Source organism: Polyodon spathula, chromosome 11 (assembly GCF_017654505.1).
Source record: "Polyodon spathula isolate WHYD16114869_AA chromosome 11, ASM1765450v1, whole genome shotgun sequence".
NCBI classification, from domain to species: domain Eukaryota; kingdom Metazoa; phylum Chordata; class Actinopteri; order Acipenseriformes; family Polyodontidae; genus Polyodon; species Polyodon spathula.
Genome location: NC_054544.1, coordinates 7,948,372 through 7,967,503, shown reverse-complemented (window position 1 = coordinate 7,967,503; position 19,132 = coordinate 7,948,372).

Below are 19,132 nucleotides of genomic sequence, written 5' to 3'. Positions count from 1 at the left end.
CTACTACTAATAATAATAATAATAATAATAATAATAATAATAATAATAATAATAATAATAATAATAATAATAATAATAATGTTCAACTTCACATAACCTTTTTCTTATTTGGTAGTTTTTTTTTTTTGTTTTTTTTAATGTTTCAGGTGTTTCTGTGAACCAGTTGAGTTTATTTGCATATCTACGTTACATGTATTCCAAAAGCAGCCCTGCTTTTGACAGACTTTTACATCTCTAGTCTGCTTTTTTGTGATTCTTTTGTATAGTTTTTTGTCTATATTTGTATAGTTTATAAAATGTAACTTTTGTTTGTACTCTATTCAAGTTTCACAGTTCCCCTAATTTATGGTCCTGCCTACATCCATTGTACCTCCCTTTTCTTATTTACACCCTCTTGTTTGAAGTATTTTCTGCCGTGTTTACTGAAAGGTTAACTAGCATTTTACCTTCATTAAAACTCACATAAATAACATATTAATGCTGTATTCATTTATTATTCCTGAAATATAATATAATAAACTTGTTCTGTAAGCACATGTTCACCTGATAAACAAATTAAGCTGAGTTTAAAAACCAAAAAGAAAATCCTGATAAAGATAGGAATGTACTATTGCTTTGTTTTCTCAAAGTAGAGACAGAGCAACAGTACATTCCTATCTTCACACTGTAAAAATATATATTATTATCAATACACATGCATGTAGACTTACACATAGAGTAGACGTACAATACATACAACACATAATATACAATGGCAGAGTCCTGCTGTAGACAGAAACTGCAGACATTACCATGCATACACACAGGTGGTTTTCTGCAGGCAAATTACATTGTGTAAAATAAAATCAGATAAAAAAACAAACAAATTAGCTCTGTAAAACTGGACACACAACTGTTGCAAAAATAATGAATGCTGATCAGTTAATAGATATATTTTAAGGGAACCTGGCAAATCTCGGTTTTATTACACACAGGCCTATACAATAAATACTGATTTCAAGTATTTGCTGTTTCAGATGTCTATGAATGACAGCAAACCTTATAACAATAGAAACTAGATACAGTAAGAACCATAACTGTATATCCACAAAGATGTTTAAGCATGAATGGCTGTATTTATAATTGCACTTACACCTCCTTGAGACTACATGAAATGTATCATATTCAGCCACTTCTTGTCTGTGGAAAGGGGTCAGTTCCCAAGTGGCCAAAAAGTACCAGATTGGGAGAGTCTGTTCAAGACTGAGAAAAACTTCCATTTTTGTTTTTGATGTTCTAGTTTTATGAACCATGCCTAGAAGGAAAGAACCAGAACATGCTCAATTAGCGTTTGACAATGTCAAAACTGTTTGTCCAGACAGTATTGTCAATAATGTAAGTCCTGGAAAACACAGGAGTGCCTTTTCTTAAGAAATATGACTTATTGCTCCACAGAATTAATTATTGACATTTTCTATGATGAATTATTAATCAAACATTTGAATAATTGTTGTGTCTCTAATCTCTACACACATTTGCATATCTGCCTTTTACTGTCAGTTGTTCTATATGAAGTTACATTCTCAGAGGACACAAAGATAAAATAAAATAGTAACTTAACCCTAAAATGGCCTTGGTTATATTTTTGTCAACCATCAATAACATACTGCATCATAAAAAATACTACATTGAAAAAAGGGGTCAGGAATCTAAACTATGTATTATTGAAATTAGTTGGTTTCAACTTTGTGGACACATTACAATACAACCACTCAATTTGTCCAGGGATTGGAATGGCAATCTAAATTGGTCACTCTTTTATAGCAGAATCAAAGCATTCTCACAGGGCACCAGGAAGCTAACATTGCCACTGCTTGCGTGATCCCTACACTATGGATAAATAGTCTTCTGTATTGCCAATCATGCATTGTGTACAAACACCTGGAGAAAGTGATTTTGTTCAGACTTCTAGACTGTAAATTCAGACTAGAACTCAAAGTCTGTTAGGTGTCACTGTCAAACTCTGTATCAATTGTGTAAATGAAAACTGAGCAGCTCCTGGTATCTGTTATAAATATAAAACCTGCCAACATAGCATATTTATTGGCAGCACTTGTTCCAAAGCATCATCCTGATTGAAAACCCAGTTAATTTCTAGATTATTCCAAAAGAGAATCTCTACAGCTAAACACATGGTCGGCATGAACAGCTGTTTCCAGACATTTCATCAGTCTTAGGGCTATAATGTCTATCTCAAATTATTTTCAGTAACACATATTTGATAAAAACTAAATATTACAAGGGGACATACTAGTTAGTTCTCAGACAGGTAAATAATAATAATAATAATAATAATAATAATAATAATAATAATAATAATAATAATAATATAGCGCCTTTCATAGTGGACCACCATCACAAAGCTTTTTACAGAGGTAGGCTGTGAACTGTGCATTATATGCAGAGTCATTTACAATAAGACATTGATTTAACATCTCATCTGCAGGATGGAGTACAAAGAGGTTAAGTGAGTTGCTTAGGGTCACACAATGAGTCAAACCCTGGTTTGCAAGGCATACTATTTCCTGTAAATTCTTACATGGATTGATCTGTCTAAAGCAGGGGTTCTCCAACTTCTTTGCTGCATCCCCCTTCAGAGATTTTTTTTGTGCTGCATCCCTCCTTCTAGTAAACAATACAATATATAGAAAAATATGATTTTCCTAAAATAACGTTCTGTAACGTTGCATGTAAAATGAAAGCATGCTCCACACAGGCAGTAGTTTCATGCTTAAATTCAGCAGTTTATTGCCACAGGACAAATAAACAATTAAGGTCCACACCAAAGCAAAACAAAAAATAATAAAAACTATCTCTCTGTGCTAAATTCTAGTCTACCTTTCGCTCTCACTGAGGTAGTCGCTCTGAACTGCACTCAGGCATGCCCTCCTATTTATCTCTTTACATTAAACCACACTCTCCATCCGCCTTCATCAATCCCAGGCATGCCATTCGGACCCCAATCTCCCGCCAGCATTCTATGGGTACAAATGGACTGGTGAACCCCGTACAGACTGGCAACCAACGCTCCCCCCAACCAACATTCCCCACATTACCCCCACCCCCCCTAGCTAGTGGCATGACACAGCAAAACATGATGTAATACAGAAACACTAAAGGCAGACAAACTGGACAATCAATAAGTCCAACAATGAAAATTGCAGGGTTGTTATAATATTGTAGTGGTGAGCGTGCTGCAGGTTCTACCAGGTGCTCTATACAGTGCATGTGGGACAGCTGCAGGTGGAACATTTAAATAAAAAATGAATCTTTAATAAAGTTATAATATATCTTTTTAACGATAGATTATAATCACTATTCATAATTGTACTAACATCAATACCTAGTCACTTATTCTCATTCTTCATTCCACATTTAAATGAGAATGTAAGGACGTGGAGAATTTAAAAGCCCATTTAATTGTTTCACAGCCAAATCGCATGAATTAAACTGATTTTACTATTATTATTAAAGTATTGTTATTACAGTATACCTTTCTTTTATTTATATCAGGGTCTGGTCTTACTAGTAGAATGCCCTTAGTGCTTTTAATCTGTGATCATTGAAACACTTTTTAATTTGTTTATGTTTGTAAAATAAAAATGTATACTGTATTAACAATACCATAATAATAATAATAATAATAATAATAATAATAATAATAATAATAATAATAATAAAATCAGTTTAATTTCCAGTGTTTTGCTGTGAAACAACTCAATGTGTAATGATAGCATTTTTCCATTATCCCAGACTTGCATACAGAAACTGTGCACAGACAGACCCTGCAACTCACTGACCCGCTTAGTGGAGGTGATGGACAATAAAAAGGCTATCTTCATAGAGAGATATTTCAGCTCTATGGAATGTATAGGCTCAAATGGGGGCCTTATTGAGAGCCTCCAATACCACGTCCAGACTCCACTTGGTGAAGGGCGTCCTTTCTAGGGGGACGCAGTCGTCGAGCACCTTTTAGAAACCGGGTCACCAGAATATGGGCTTCCGAGGAAACTGAGTCTATAGGGACGTGACATAAAGATATAGCTGCCAAGTACACTTTCAGCGGAGAGGGGGACCTGTCCATCTTTAGCAGATCTTGCAGAAACTATAAAATAATTGCTATGGGGCAGTAGATAGGGTCATGGTCTCTAGCTATGCACCACTTCTGAAAATTATTCAATTTTTAAGCATATAATGCTCTTGTGGAGGAAGCACTACCTACCACATCTGAGAGCCCTAAGGTGGACAGACCACAGCTGGTGTCTGCCCGGTTCTGCGTGCCACAGGGTGCCTTGCACCTGATTGAGGAGATCCATGCAAAGCGAGATCTCCCAGGCCCTGCAGCAGCTAGAAAAGGTTCGAAAAACCAGATTCTACTGGGCCATCTAGGGGCCACCAGGAGCACTGTCACTTTTTCTCTCCTGACCTATTTGAGAAAGGAAGGGAGCAGTGGTATTGGCGGGAAAACCGAATAAAAGCTTTGGGCCATTTGTTGGCTAGGGCATCGATGCCTAGTGGACCTCCACAATGGTGGAGGGAGAACGGAGGAAAAGAGATCGAACTGGGCTAACCAGAAGAGATTCCAAATGCGCTGCACCACTTGAGGGCGAAGTCACCATTCTGACCGGTGAGGACTCTCCCTTGAGAGAAGGTCCAACACCCAGTTCACCACTTTGGGGAGGTGAACAGCCCAGAGGGACAATAAATGCTTTTGTGCCCAGATCAACAGCTGAAAGGCTATGCGGTGTAAACCCGAGGGCCGAAGCCCACCATGGTGGTTCACGTATGCCACTACTGAGATGTTGTTGGTGCGCACAAGGACATGTCTGTTCTGGAGCACAGGAAGGAAATGCTGGAGAGCAAGGTGCGCTGCTCGGAGCTCCAGCGTGTTTATGTGCAGGGATGTCCAGCGGCATGTCCAGGACCCACTGACTCCTCTGCCTGCCCAGACTGCACCCCAACCCAGGTTGGCTGCATCTGTCATCACCACTTGATGGCTGCGTATCACTCCCAACACTACACCTTCGCACAGGTGGGAGGTTTGTCTCCACCAGCATAGGGCTTCCCAACATGAGTGAGACACCCTTAGCCGACAGTGTCTGTCTAGTTTGGGGTGTAGCCGAAAGGCATTGAGCCACACTTGAATGGGGCACATATACAGGAACCCCATTTGGATAGCTAATGAGGCTGTGGCCATCAGACCCAATAGTTTTTGACACAACAGCAGCTGAACAGTGGACCCCTGTTGAAACAGGGCCAGACAGTTTTGAATAGCCTCTACTCTGTCGTCCTACAGATAGGCTTGCATGGTGAGGGAATCCAGCCAGAGGCCCAAGAAGACCATGCACCGCACTGGTATTAATTGACTCTTGTCCTCATTGAGAGTGAGACCCAGTCTCGCCAGATGGTTTGTCACTGTCGCCGTGTGGGTCACTGCTCCTTCCTGCGACTGAGAGCAGATCAACCAGTAGTCCAAGTAGTTCAACACCCTGATCCCTTGCAGCCGCTTGAGAGTTGCATTCTATGAGATGGGTGGCTTGTTTGAGAAGCAGTTTCTCTAGTTCTTGCCTGAGTGCCAAAGCCTGGAGAGGGTCATTCACGGATGTAACTGTGATCCCTCGAAAGGGAGGTTGTCCCGTGTATAACTGATGTGCACAGTTGCAAGCACCCAGGAATCCGAGACGCAATTGCACCAGTATTGCAGCTGATGTTGTGTAAACGGATGGGTCTGAGGCTGCAAGCCTTCAGGGCCCCTGCTGGGTCTGCTGCGGCCGGGGCAGAGCACGCTGAGGCATCTGCCTATGGTCTTTTGATTTTATTTTTGAACAAAACGTATTTGATATTAAAACCTGCCGCCGCTGCACTTTCAAATAAAGGAGGGCTGGGTGATACAATAGCTGAGCAACAATAGGTATGAAATGACATGCTCTGTGGAAGGGGATTGGTCAGATTTTACAGGGAGTTGGTCAGATTAAACGTGATCCCTGGGTAGTTCATTGAGTCAATCTTCCTGGAGGCCCATTGAGCCTGCCATTTACTGCAGAGCTTTTACAATGGACAGGAAGTCAGAAAAAAGTATTTCCCAGTCAGGTCTTGGCGGCCCTCTAATAACCTTGTCGGGCCCCCCAGTTTGAAAACCTCTGGTCTAAAGTTAAAAATTAAATTTTAGGCTATTCTAGGATTTGCTGTCCATTTGGAAAGCAATAGCTGGGTGATTCATAGATTTTTGTTAACCAGCACAATCTAAGAAACACATTTAATGTACTGGAGTTATTCATGCGTGAAACTATATAATATATGGATCGGTAGTACCAAACAATCCTTTACATTTCTGTAAAACAATATCATTTATTTTATCATTTTACCCGCAAAATGCACAAGGAGCATTAATATCGTTGCACAACTTCCTCTGCACTTTACATTTTTATATAATATGGTAAACATGCCTCAAGTTGGGCATATCCATCCCCACAGATGGACACCTACACAAGTCATATTGCCGCAATCTGCATAACCAAATTGGTTAAAGCTGGGCATCTTATGCCAGACCCCTTAAAGGTGGTACAATATTTATGATCTGGCAACAATAGTACATTGCCCATAATTGATTATATATGTTTCTAATTGGGCTGTATGTGAACTAAAAATAACCTATTGGGCTGTGAAAGCACATTTGCCTTAATTGTAAGTTTACAAGGTTTGTAAAACATAATTAAATACCTGTTATCTTCTCATTGCAAACCAAAACACATACACTTTTTTTTTTTTTTGCTGTAATGACAGACTGTTGAAGTATCAAAACTTTTCTACATTTTACCAGAGGAGAGACCTTCACTATAAACACAAATGCATGTGGTGAATTGGTGTTTAGAATGTTTCAATTAGGAACGGCCTTGTTAAAGAATAATAGTGTATTGTCAGAATGCCCGAGACATGATTCCAATTATGATCCACCCTGTCAAAATGCAGAAAAGTATGCCAACTCATCAGCAGCTTTTAAGTGCTTAAGAACGGCAGCTGTTTATGCTTTGTTTCTTAACATATGCAATAAAGGAGTTTCGATGAATTTATGCCATTAAAGATATGAAACAAATTACTATTGTAATAATTTTCCACACTCAGTATTCCTCTACAGTGGTGCCCTTCAACCTCTTGCTTTCAGTCCTTTTTGTAGTATCCTAAACAGAAAGGAATTGAAGGGAGCTGATTCTTCTTTGATCCCTATGCTTGTTGTCAAAGCGCTTGGGATTGAAGAGACTGTTGGCTACAATTGACTGCGACAATTAGGAGATGATCAGAGCCCTAGAGTGGAGCACTTAAAGGGTAATTTACATGTCAGTTTGTTGGGAAAAAAAAGATATTCAGCTCAGATTTTTTTATTTTATTTCTCTGTGCCTTGTAAACTGTAATTTGTCCTTTGGTAAGAAAAACCTGGCAGAGGAGTTAGGATGCCCATTACCATTTGAAAAGAAGCAATCATGAGGCCACTGCAGAGCCTATTGTCCACTGAAAATGCTGATTTGCAGCCAGTGAGTAAAATGAAACCTTGTGCAAAGGTAACTCCCCCCTGCAGTGGTCTTTTGAAGTTAATGTTTGATTCTATATCTTAAACTCTACATTTGCCATCACTATAACCCTGTGTTATTGCTACTGATGGTTCCTTGCACTGGGCAACCAAACAACTATATGAAAGAGAATAGGGGGTGGCATATAAGCTAACAGCAGGTTGATAGGATAATACTAGTCATCTGTTGCCCCGTATTCTTCCAATTCTGCCTCCCATCCCCCTACCTCATTTTTCCTCCCCTGCCACCTCTGGTACTATTTGCTTGTCCTTCTGTTGCTTTGGAAGTCGTCTGCTCTGCAGAACAAAGCACATCCCCAGAATACTTCATCTGCACAAAAGTTATGCGGCTGCACTCTGTGAACTGTCTTTTGTCTAGCAAGAAGCCTTCATCTGACGCAAATGGTGCCCACCCTCCCAATCAGTCAGTTTCCTACTGTAAATGAACTAATCCAGTTTTTGCTGTCAACATAAACATATCCTTAATCTAAATCTGTATAATGCCCATGTAAGTGGAAATGAGTGGAGAGGGCATTACTTACTAATCCTGGGAAATGAAGATTGATTAATTATACATTTCTTCTGAAAACACCCCCCCCCCCCCACCCCACCCCCCCCCACAGTATTTTAAAAACACAGTAAAACAACAACAACAGTATGTAAACAATACATTTGCCAGTATTATTTATATATTTATATATACTCTAGATAATATATATATATATAATATATATATCTATATCTTGTCAAAAAACGTTTTGTTGTTATTGTTTTTTGGGGGATTTTTTTGGTTTTTTTTAACTCTTACATTTCATTTGACCACACATGGATTTAAATGATTACAAGCTTAATTCAATACAAACTCAAACTTTTTCATTTATAGGTCCGCAGCCTACTAGACTATTTATCCTTAAATGTCTGCTTATAAGATTGTGTGTGCATCTAACATTTATTTTCCTTTTAAAATTGCTTGTGTTTTTTGTACAATTATGTATTTGTTCTAAGCCATTGTATTTATCGCTAACTTACATATTCTTCTCTTGTTTCTGCTCAGAGTTTATGGCTAGCAAAGGTGAATAAATAAATATCAAAGCAACCCAATGGTGAAAAATAAAAGAAGATATTAAGGGAAAACAGAATAATGAGAAAGGGAGGCTGGGATGTCGCTGGCTTAGTGTGCTTCTGCAGGATAGAGGCAGTAGTAAATCTGGATAACAAAAAAAACAAACCAGGCACAGCAGGAGGTGTGGATCTCCCAGGTAATGCTTAAATAGCAAGCAGATGAGCCATCGTTGTATTGATTTAAGCATTTTGTTCCAGCTAGTCACAATTAACTTCTTTTTTTGGTTTATGTATATACATCTCCTCTCAGGTTTGTGTTTAAAAGTGATTGAGGATCATCGGTTTTAATAAGATTTCAGAAATTGCACATCATCTTAATGCAAGACAATAAAGGGTCAATATGAAATAACAAGTTTGCACAGGCTTCCAGCTCGAAGACGTATGTACAGTTATAATAGGACAGCCTGAACAAAAACAGTTGGTCTAAAAGAAGAGCCATACAGTTACATTGTAAATGAATGTTACATATATTGTCTAACTCTAAAAAGTCATATGGCAATATTAAACATATCCAAAGCAGACATGATTGTTGGGCTATGACTGGAATGATTACAGTATGTTGCTATAGAAACACAAATTTTATTATTTTACAGTTCAGCACAAGAATTGCAAAGCTATTCATTTTTTGAGGTGAACATGAAGATTGATACAGGACTTCTCTCCAGTTTCGTGTTTTTAATATGTACAATATTTTAAATGCAAACCCCAATATTTCTTCAAATGAGTATGTATTTATTTATTTGGCTATACACGTTTTCAACAGTGTTTTACCTAGAAGCCTCTCAGTAGCCATTTACATTCATTGTATTATCAAAGTGCAGTTAATGACAAGAAAAGATTTTCTCCTGATATTTTAAACTGTTTTCCCTTTTGTTCCCAGTATATTCTAATACATTGCACATTTTACTTCTTATGTTTGGTTAAAACACATGTTTAAATAATAGAAGCAAAACACTTTTAGGTAGGCTATCATATGTATTTACAAAGAGAATTTGTAGAATTTGTGCAACATGTAGCATATTTGGTCAGCAAAGGGTAAGTTTCTCATACAGCATGAATCAAAAACCATGTAGACCCTACTCTTAAAATTGATTAATGTGCTAAGCAATTTCGTGTACAGTTTACAATTAATGTTTTTAAAAAGCAACAGGAGAAAAAAGGTAAGTACTAAATATATAGTGTGTGAGCAACGACTGTTGTATTAAAGCAGCATATTAGATTTATATATTCTCTCCATCTATTTATTTTTTAACATTTATTTTGGAATTTCTGCAATTGTAATACTTCTTACAGCAAATTGTAAGACAAACCAACAAGGTTTAGTTAAGCAAACCTTTTCTCAGTCTCTCTCTTGTTTAGTCCAATGCTAACAAATAGGTATTTATGTCACAACCAATGTCACAGTGAATTTAGGTTTGATCTCCAGCCAGACACTGCATGGTCCATGAATCGGGGAGCTTAACATCTGTGTTGTTTTTTTTTTTTTTTTTTTTTAAAGGTGGAATGCGGTTTATTATTGATGTGTACACTTTCAACAGGCCTGTTCATACTACAGCCTATTTATTTTTGAAAGATTTTAAACTCTTAACAGTAGTCCACTCTCAGAAATGTTATATTTTTTTCAGGACTGAATATTTTAAACTTCTAAAGTTAAAATTAAAATAGCAAGAAATGCATTTTTAATATCCAAGTAAAGTCTACCCTATGTTTTCAGGATTTTGAAAAAACAGGACATTTTATATATAGTATATTTCTACTAATTGTTTATCTTTAATAGCGATACAAGCTCTCCTTGTTACTTTAGCTCTTAAAACACATAAATGGTCAAAAGAAATCATCATTCATTAAACCGCTGGAACTATTCGATATCCTTTTACTGTTTTTGAAATGAGACATCTACCTCAACCTGAAAACTGCACTGCAGCAGTTAGCTTGAACAAATGTAATCAAGTTATTTATTTAGTTTGTGTATTTTTTTGGCCCCTCATTACTGAATTGTTTATCAATAGGTGCACCAAGTGTCAGTAGTTTTTCTCATCAAACAGGGTCTGACAAAGAGCTGTAGTGCATGGGAAAGAGGCAGCTAGGTGAAACTAATGCCATGGATGTTTCATTCATCAGGGGCTTACTGTTAACAGGGGCGTCTGATTGTAAAGGCTCAGCCAAGCAAAAGAGTGCAGAGTAATCAGTCAGATTTATAGTTTGCAGGGTTCAAAAAAATCAACGCAACCCCCCCCCCCCCCCCCACTTCTATTTTGCAGCCATAACCTGGGACCTGCAAAATAAGGTCACACTGTATGAAGGTTTCCTGTCAGCTGATAGAAGATATAGGAGGATTATAGCCATATGGCATGGTCTATCATACCTTTTGACTATAACAAAGCCAAGCTTTGTGTTGAGTATTTTATTCCCAGACATCACTTTTATTTTTTTTATTGGTCACCTCCGGTGAGAAAAAAGAAAATGGCATGGAGATGATAACACATGCTGCACCACTAGATGCCTCAAAGCTGGCTTTGTGTTCGAAAATTCTCATAGACTTAGAAACTTGTTCCTCCTGCACCCATCCCCCAGCAACTGTCAATGCTCCCCCTTTTCAGTTTGTACCTTGCAAATTAGAGAGGGCCTTATTCAGAACCAGATGTAGGGCTGCTAGAGAATGAGCGGTAAGCTGTTGTACTTTAAGCCTAATGGGAAGTTTTATATGCAAGGGCCTTGAACTGATTAGTATAATTCCCTCTTTAATATAGCTGTCCCTCCAGATTAAGGTAAACCAAATGTTGCAATCAGAGATTAGTGTACCTTGCCAGTTATTAACATCCCTGTTTGTTCAGTAAGCACGTCAGACTCTAATGCTGTGCAGTTATTCTGCCACTTCGATACTGTAACTTGAACTTGTGCACCTGTCAGGATATGCCCATGCTAGTAAAATCAAAATTATTTGTACCTGTGCACCTGTTTATTTTTTTAGTCTGCCAACTTTGCCAGGTGGTTTATTTCCCAGTAACTGGTCCCTACAATGATCTGCTTTGTCTGCATTTCAATTTGGCTTTTCCCCTCTCTTTTCCCTCTTCTTTACTGTTATGGTTTCCAGCACAAAGGCATGTGTCAGATATATACCGAGCATCAAAAGAATATATCAATATTATAAGACATTTATTTTAGAAAAAAAAAAGGTGTATAAATGATGGACATTGACAAAATGTTTTTTTTATTTCTTTCTAATCACTCGATCATTCATCCTTGACAATGACATGCTTGAGTGACTATGACTGAAGCATATGCACTTAATCACCTCATTGTTGAGATAGTTGATTGGACACTGGATATGGAGTGATTTCACCTGTTGAATTGCAAGCTTAAATAAAAGCAATAAAGAAAATCACAGGAAAAAAAAAAAAAAAAACAATATGCCACGTCTCTCAAGAGAGCAGAGCTTTCGTGTAATAGGCATGTTTGAGGCTGGACTAGGGCAGTGTACTGTGGCTCACCGTCTTGGGTCCTCACAGCCAGCAATTTCAAACCTGGTGAGACTGTATAACCAGACACACTCTGTCAATGACAGGCCACAAACTGGGAAACCAAGAGTCAAAACACTTGCCCAAGATCAACACATCATTTTGCAGCATCTCAGTAATGTCAATTGTTAATCAGCTCAATAAAAAGTCACCAAACCTGCTCTAAAACAGAGTTTGTCATTTTTTGACATCTAATGAATTTTATCCAAATATAAGTGATGTGTTTCTTTTGATGCTCAAATATAAGTGATACCTTTCTTTTGATGATCAAATATAAGCATGTTTTTTTTTTTTTTTTTTTTGATGCTCAGTATATTTACCAATACTGACAAGCCAATACAGATTGTTACCTACTATTCATAAACTTGTAGACTGTCACCTGATCAGTTTTTAACAGCAGTTTTGTACTGAAGTGTGTTTTGACTACAAATTGAATTTAGGTAGTCAGTCACAACAAAGTTGTGCTCGCAGTGTTCTACTTTTGACACACTAAGTGCTTTCTGTTGGCCTCTCCATAGACATTCTCCAAAGATGGGTCACTTAGTAGTCAGTTTATATTAGGCAGGGTATTACAGGCAATGACATACTGTATAGAAAGTCAAAAAGCAAGCTGACCCAAACAGGAAACAAACAGAAAACTTGAAGAATAACAACAATGACAATATGAAGTATTAGGCTTTAATATGCACTCAATGTTAAACCACACATTTTTGTAACCATTTATTTTTCACCTGAACAGAAAAGCAGAGCATGTACATTTTAACAGGCTAAAGGTTAATAACACTTGACTAAGTGTGCATTACAAATGTCTGCATTCATTTCTAACATAGACCTCTACTGTAAATCCCATTACACCGGCAAAGGCTCAAACACAAGATCTGAAAACCTATTAGCCACAATTTTTAACTGTATGTGAACTAGTCCAGTGTAATTGACTGTATTATAGATATATACTGTATACGTTTTATGCTCAGTCCTTCATAATTAATTGTTTTAGTGGGCATTGTACACCAAATAACTATACAAATCTATATGCAATGTGAGTTTTAATAGCATATAACTCAGAATCCTTGCAGAATACAATACATAATGCATTTATTATTGCTATACATTTATCAAACACCTGTTATCCAGATTTGTTTAATATTTATTAATACTTTAATATAGAAACTGTAGAAAGACAAAACAAAAAAAACCTTACATTTTATAGAAGTCATATAGTATGGTGGTGTCAATTAGTCTAAACTATTATTATTATTATTATTATTATTATTATTATTATTATTATTATTATTATTTATTATTATTATTATTATTATTATTTTACAAGGAGCAAGAGGTTAGAAAAATGCACCCCAGGTAATCTGCTCAAAATATAATCCCTCAAAGACAGTTGTGCCTATGATTTAAGATTTAAGACTAAAGCTTAATATTTGCACCACTGCACTGTGGATGATTTCATTAAGGTTATGCATTTGAGGTAACTAAAGATAGCATGCATGCTTCAGTTTTATAATGTGCATTTGCACCTGATTGAATCCATTTGGGAAATAATGTTAAATGTGCATAGCAAAGGTGTTTAATTTAAATGGTTGTACTGATGACTAAATAAAACATATATTCACAAGACAATCCTCGACGAGACAAATATAATTTTAAAGGGTCCAGGGAAACAAAACATGAAAAGAGTTTCACTCTATTATGTACACTTTATTAATTGCATTTTAATAGGTTGGTAATGAATAGTAGTTTTTTGACTGAGTAACGCTCAAGTGCTTAAATCCTTTTATGTTCCTGTTTGATACCTGGCCGATATGAATAGCCTAAGTAACCAATAAGCGCACAGTCATTCACAGCGCTCTAATTTTCTGCTTACTTCCTCTTCCTGTTGTTTTTGTGAAAAGCAGTATACAATTTTGGTCTGTCACACAAAGAGAGCAAGAGAAAATACACTCTCAATATTTGATTAGCGGTCTACAAAGAACTCTTTTAAACATATTAAATGTCATTAAGTGGAAGAAAAAAAAAGAAAACATTTTGATATAAAGTACTTAATAAGGTTTGTCATTGATATTCTGAGTATAAGATCTACGCTCTCAGCAAAATTATTATGTAGTCGCTGCTTGTAAGTTCCAATGGGGATGTGACTTACAGTATAATTACTATCAAAATTAATGAGAGCAGCTAAACATTAGAGCAAATATGCACACAACATAATTCAATCATATTGTTCTTCATTTTATCTCTATTGTAATGCCATCTAAAGTACCTATAAAGGCTTCTCTAAATTTTTTAATAATTAAATGATTGCATTTAGAAAAAAAACACACATAGTACATAACTATGTTCATAGCTTTGGAATTATGTCCAACACAATGCTGAATATGCTAATGCAGTGCTAAGCAGGAATGAAGTTATTGCCATACCACTCAACAGTTGCATTGCACATGCTGCCAAGTTACTGTTAATTGTAAAGCACAAGCGTCTGTGGCAGTTCATCTCAATTGTCATATTGACTTCAGGTTTCCAGATAAAGAAAGCTGGATGTTCTAGTGAAATGACAGCATTGACAAGGGGAAAGGGCGTGGACTCGGTCTTGTGGTTCTGGAGAGGTTGTGTGTTCTGACCTGTCGTAGGTTGATATGGGCAGGCTGCAGGGGGTTTTTACTTGTCATGAGGTCCCCAGGCAGCAGAATAGAGTGACTGTCTGTCTTGCTTTTTCCTGTTGAGATCCTGACACGTGGAGCATTGATGAACTCAGCACAATGTTGAATAGGAGTATTTTGGCAGCTGAGACACAAGGGCTAAGCTGCAGGTCAGAGATAACACCAGTGCAGATCTCTTTATGCACACAGCCCTAGTAGTGTGCATTTTTTGCTCGTGAGTGCAGGAAACAGGTCCTGTTAAAAATGCTCACTTCTTTTTTTTCTAAAATTAAGTTTGATAGACTCAACTTTTCAGCCCCCCCCACCCCCTTGCAACTTCTTTTTCACCTCCAAAGTAGTCCTCAGGAAACAGGAATTAATCTTGGTGAGGAAACGATAAGGTGATGCTTGATTTTCAATGGAAAGCAGGAGGATATGACTGACTAGTTAATGCACGCAAACCTGTAGGCCTGTCAAACCTCCCCTGTGCTTTTCCTTATCACTTAGGCTAGGAGACCAGGTCGAAGGCCCAGTCTCAGGAATGCAGTGACAGTTTACATTGTGTATGCTGGAGGAAGGAAGTAGAAAAAAGGTATGATAATAAAACAAAGTAGTTTTACCAGTCATAAATGAAAGGTTAAAAGGGAGACAACAACAAGCTACTGAGACATGTTGAAAACCCAAGGTAAATTATCATACCATCCTGGAGCTTCATGAATTTATTTCTTACATATTCTGCTGTACATTTTAATATTTTAGTATACGTATTTTAACACTGAAAAGTAGTTCTTACTAAGTATTTCTTACTTAGTTTTCCTGTAGCTATTACTGGAAAACAAAAAATTGGTTGGTTGACATAAAATAAGCTTGTTTATTTTGATCTCTTCATATGAACTATGTTGCTATTTACTGAATATGTTCCCATATTTATCAATAACTGCTTAATCCTTTACAGGATTGTGGTGATCCAGAGCCTAACCCAGCATAGCCAGGGCAGCAGGACTAAACATTGGATGGGACGTCACTCCGTCATAGGGCACTACAGACACTCAATCACTTACACCGAGGGCAATTTAGAGTGACTAATCAACCTAACTAGCATGTCTTTGGATTGTGGGAGGAAACTGGAGTACCTGTAGAAAACCCACAAGAACACAGGGAGAACATATAAACTCCACACAGACAGACCCCCTAGACCAAATTTGAACGTAGGACCCTGGTGCTGGGAAGCTGCAGTGCTATCCACTACACCAGCGTGCGGCCCTTTCCCATATTGCAAAAGAGAGACAGTAATAGAAAAAAAGATCTGTATAGGTGATCTCTTCAGCATTTGCAGGATTGACTGTGCATGCATTTCCAAAGATCAGAGCTGTATCTCTCTCATTTACAAGACACACTGATAAGTAAGCAGGACGGATACATGTGTCTGGATAAGACTCAGTCTTCTTCTAGCCAGTGCCCATAATATCTGTCTTGCCTGGGAGTCTGTTGATGAAGATTTCCTGTTTGTATTGAGTCACTCTTTGAGTGATACATTTACTTGTCTTCTCCTAGGAGAGAGCAACAGCTGCCTTGATCCAGAGGAAAATGTTTAAATTCCCAGAAACATGAAACTCAGAACCTCCCTCTCCTATATCAGAGCACCAAGCAGTCTCCTGAGGAAAATAAAAGTATGCTAAAATAGGAACCATACCAAAATAAACCTTATAGCATAAGGGTAACAGAAACATTTGATTAAAACCCATCCTGTTTGTTCCTGAAAGCGTCAGTCTCTTCAGCCGCTTTGAATTTATTTTAAAACAATCTTAAAAGGTTGAAATCTTAAACAAACATTGATGGATGCGGTTTTGCAACTTGACCATAAGAAACACTATTTTATTTTTAAAAGCAAGCATATAAACTCAATTTATCTTTATGGTAGTCAGTAAGGCAACCACTAAACAAACTTAAGTGGCCCACCAAGAACCGTGGTGTCCCGTGGTGGTTTAAAGATCTGAAATACTCTGAGTTTAAACTATAAAATCCTAAGAGCTTATACTTTCAATAGTGTGCTCATTTTAGTCTTTACTGGGGCATTTTAGAAAGCTGTTAATATTTTCTTTTGTGACATCAGCTGAATTTCAAATCCATAAACCAGTTATTCCTTAGCATCAGGCTGTTTTTAATTATTTTACCCTTGTGATAACTGCCTGATAGAGAAGCTCAGAAGATACCGAGACAAAGCAGGTTAGAATTAAATCAAAGACATAGTTTAATATGAAAATTTAAAAAAAAAGCTGTTTGTATTTAAAATGTAATGTATTGACAATACTGGTATCCAATAATTGTATTACTGGAACACAGCAGAAAGTGTTTTAAGAAGACTAACACTTTCCTCTCATGTTAGACAGGATAGCTGCAGACAGCAGAAGCCTGATTGGGAGTAACCAGCAGGTCATGTTAATGTCAACCCTGCTGTCAATGCTTATAGAGTTTACAGTCATCTTCCTGTAAGCACATTCCTCATTGTTGCTGTAACGGACTAGTTCATGAAGGTAGTCTAGGAGTTGAACTAATTTAGCCTAATGATTTTCTGAATCTCAGATTCAGATTGGTCAGGGTGTGTTGCCCTTTAGTAACTCTATAATAAAATGCACTCAAAGACCATTCTTTACTGGCATTAACAATTATTTAATTGCCAATTTCTTCAAATAAATTCCATTTCATTTCAGAAGTAACATGAAAATCCTACTGAGGGCCCCAAGTTACACTTTGTTTGCACCGTGCAAAGTCTTTTTACCCCTTTTTTTTCTGTAAGAAGAAATGAATGTTACAAATCTAATAAGGAACAAAAAGATACAAGTAGAGGTAGATTTAACATCCTATATTATTTATATGTTTATTTAGTTAACATTTTGTATCTATATTCTGGATGGGACAATCCTGGCAAACTGACAACATTAAATAGAGATGTAATTTTAATTAACAGAGGACCATGTATGGTATCTTTATCTCCGTACTTCTGCAGTATGCTTAGAACATCACTGCTGGTGAGGAGTCTCCATCTCCCCCACATGTCTGGAATGGAAGCATTCCGTTGACTAGATAATACAAATATGCACCTTTTAAAGGATGATATTCATTTGGAGAAAAAAAAAAAAGGATGTGTAAAAAGTATGTATTATAAATTCATTAGGAACAACAGAATGTATTCATAAAGCACTAGTGTGCTGGTAATTTTAAAAAACTGCATTTACCGGCATGTTAATCTTTATAATCACCATCTGATATGTTAAATGCTGTAGTATTTGTTTGGAGTTGGAAGAAAACAGTAAATGGTTTGTATCTGAAATAGATTTACAACAAATCTATATGTATTTAGTCAGGTAAGTATACACACTATAAAAGATAATACACACTATTAACATTAACAGACAAGTATTTTTGGTGAGCCTATTTTTTCTAAAAAAATTCTTCTGGGAATATAGTTCAGACATATATACATTGTGTAAACAATTAACTAGTTTTATTCTAAAGTTCTTAGCACAGGCCAAGTAGTGCCCATGTAAAGCAGTATTTGTTCGACTCAAATTAGCAACAGTTAGCAACAATGGCTAAGCTAACAAACAAAGAAATAATACAAGCTTACACACACCTGATATACTTATTATTAGCCTACAATTTACACCACAATTAAAGAGCTGTACTTCAAATGACATTTCAATACCTTTGTTTACCCTTACTATTTGTATTTCCATCAGAGTAGTTCTGCGTGTTGTAGTAGAAATATAAATTTGTATTGTTTTGTTTTTATCATATGACCAGTGGCAGTGCTTTGAACTGTTTTAAAAAGCTGCAGCTTCCTTATTGAAGTTTCCAGAACTTCTATTCTCTTGGAGTTCCCCATTGTTGTACTACTGTCCTTCCTTGGCTGCCATTAGTGTCCCTTTACCTCTAAGTCTAAGTTCAATGAGGACTGGACATTGAATTCCATTGTACAAGTAATATATTACAATAATAATAATTACCTTAACGCACCCTAGTATTTAATCTGATAAACCTGAAGCAAAAGTTTGCAGTGACTCTATTTAAAAAAAAAAAAAAAAACTGAAGGGGCTTAACTGAGGGGTCAAGGGATGTTACTGCTAGCCACAGAGACTTTGTGTCATCGAGGGAAGCACTTAGGGTCAAAGATTAGGCTACTCAGAACATTCAAAATAAAAAAAGTCAAATTCAGTATTTCAGCAACAGTATAAATAAATGCT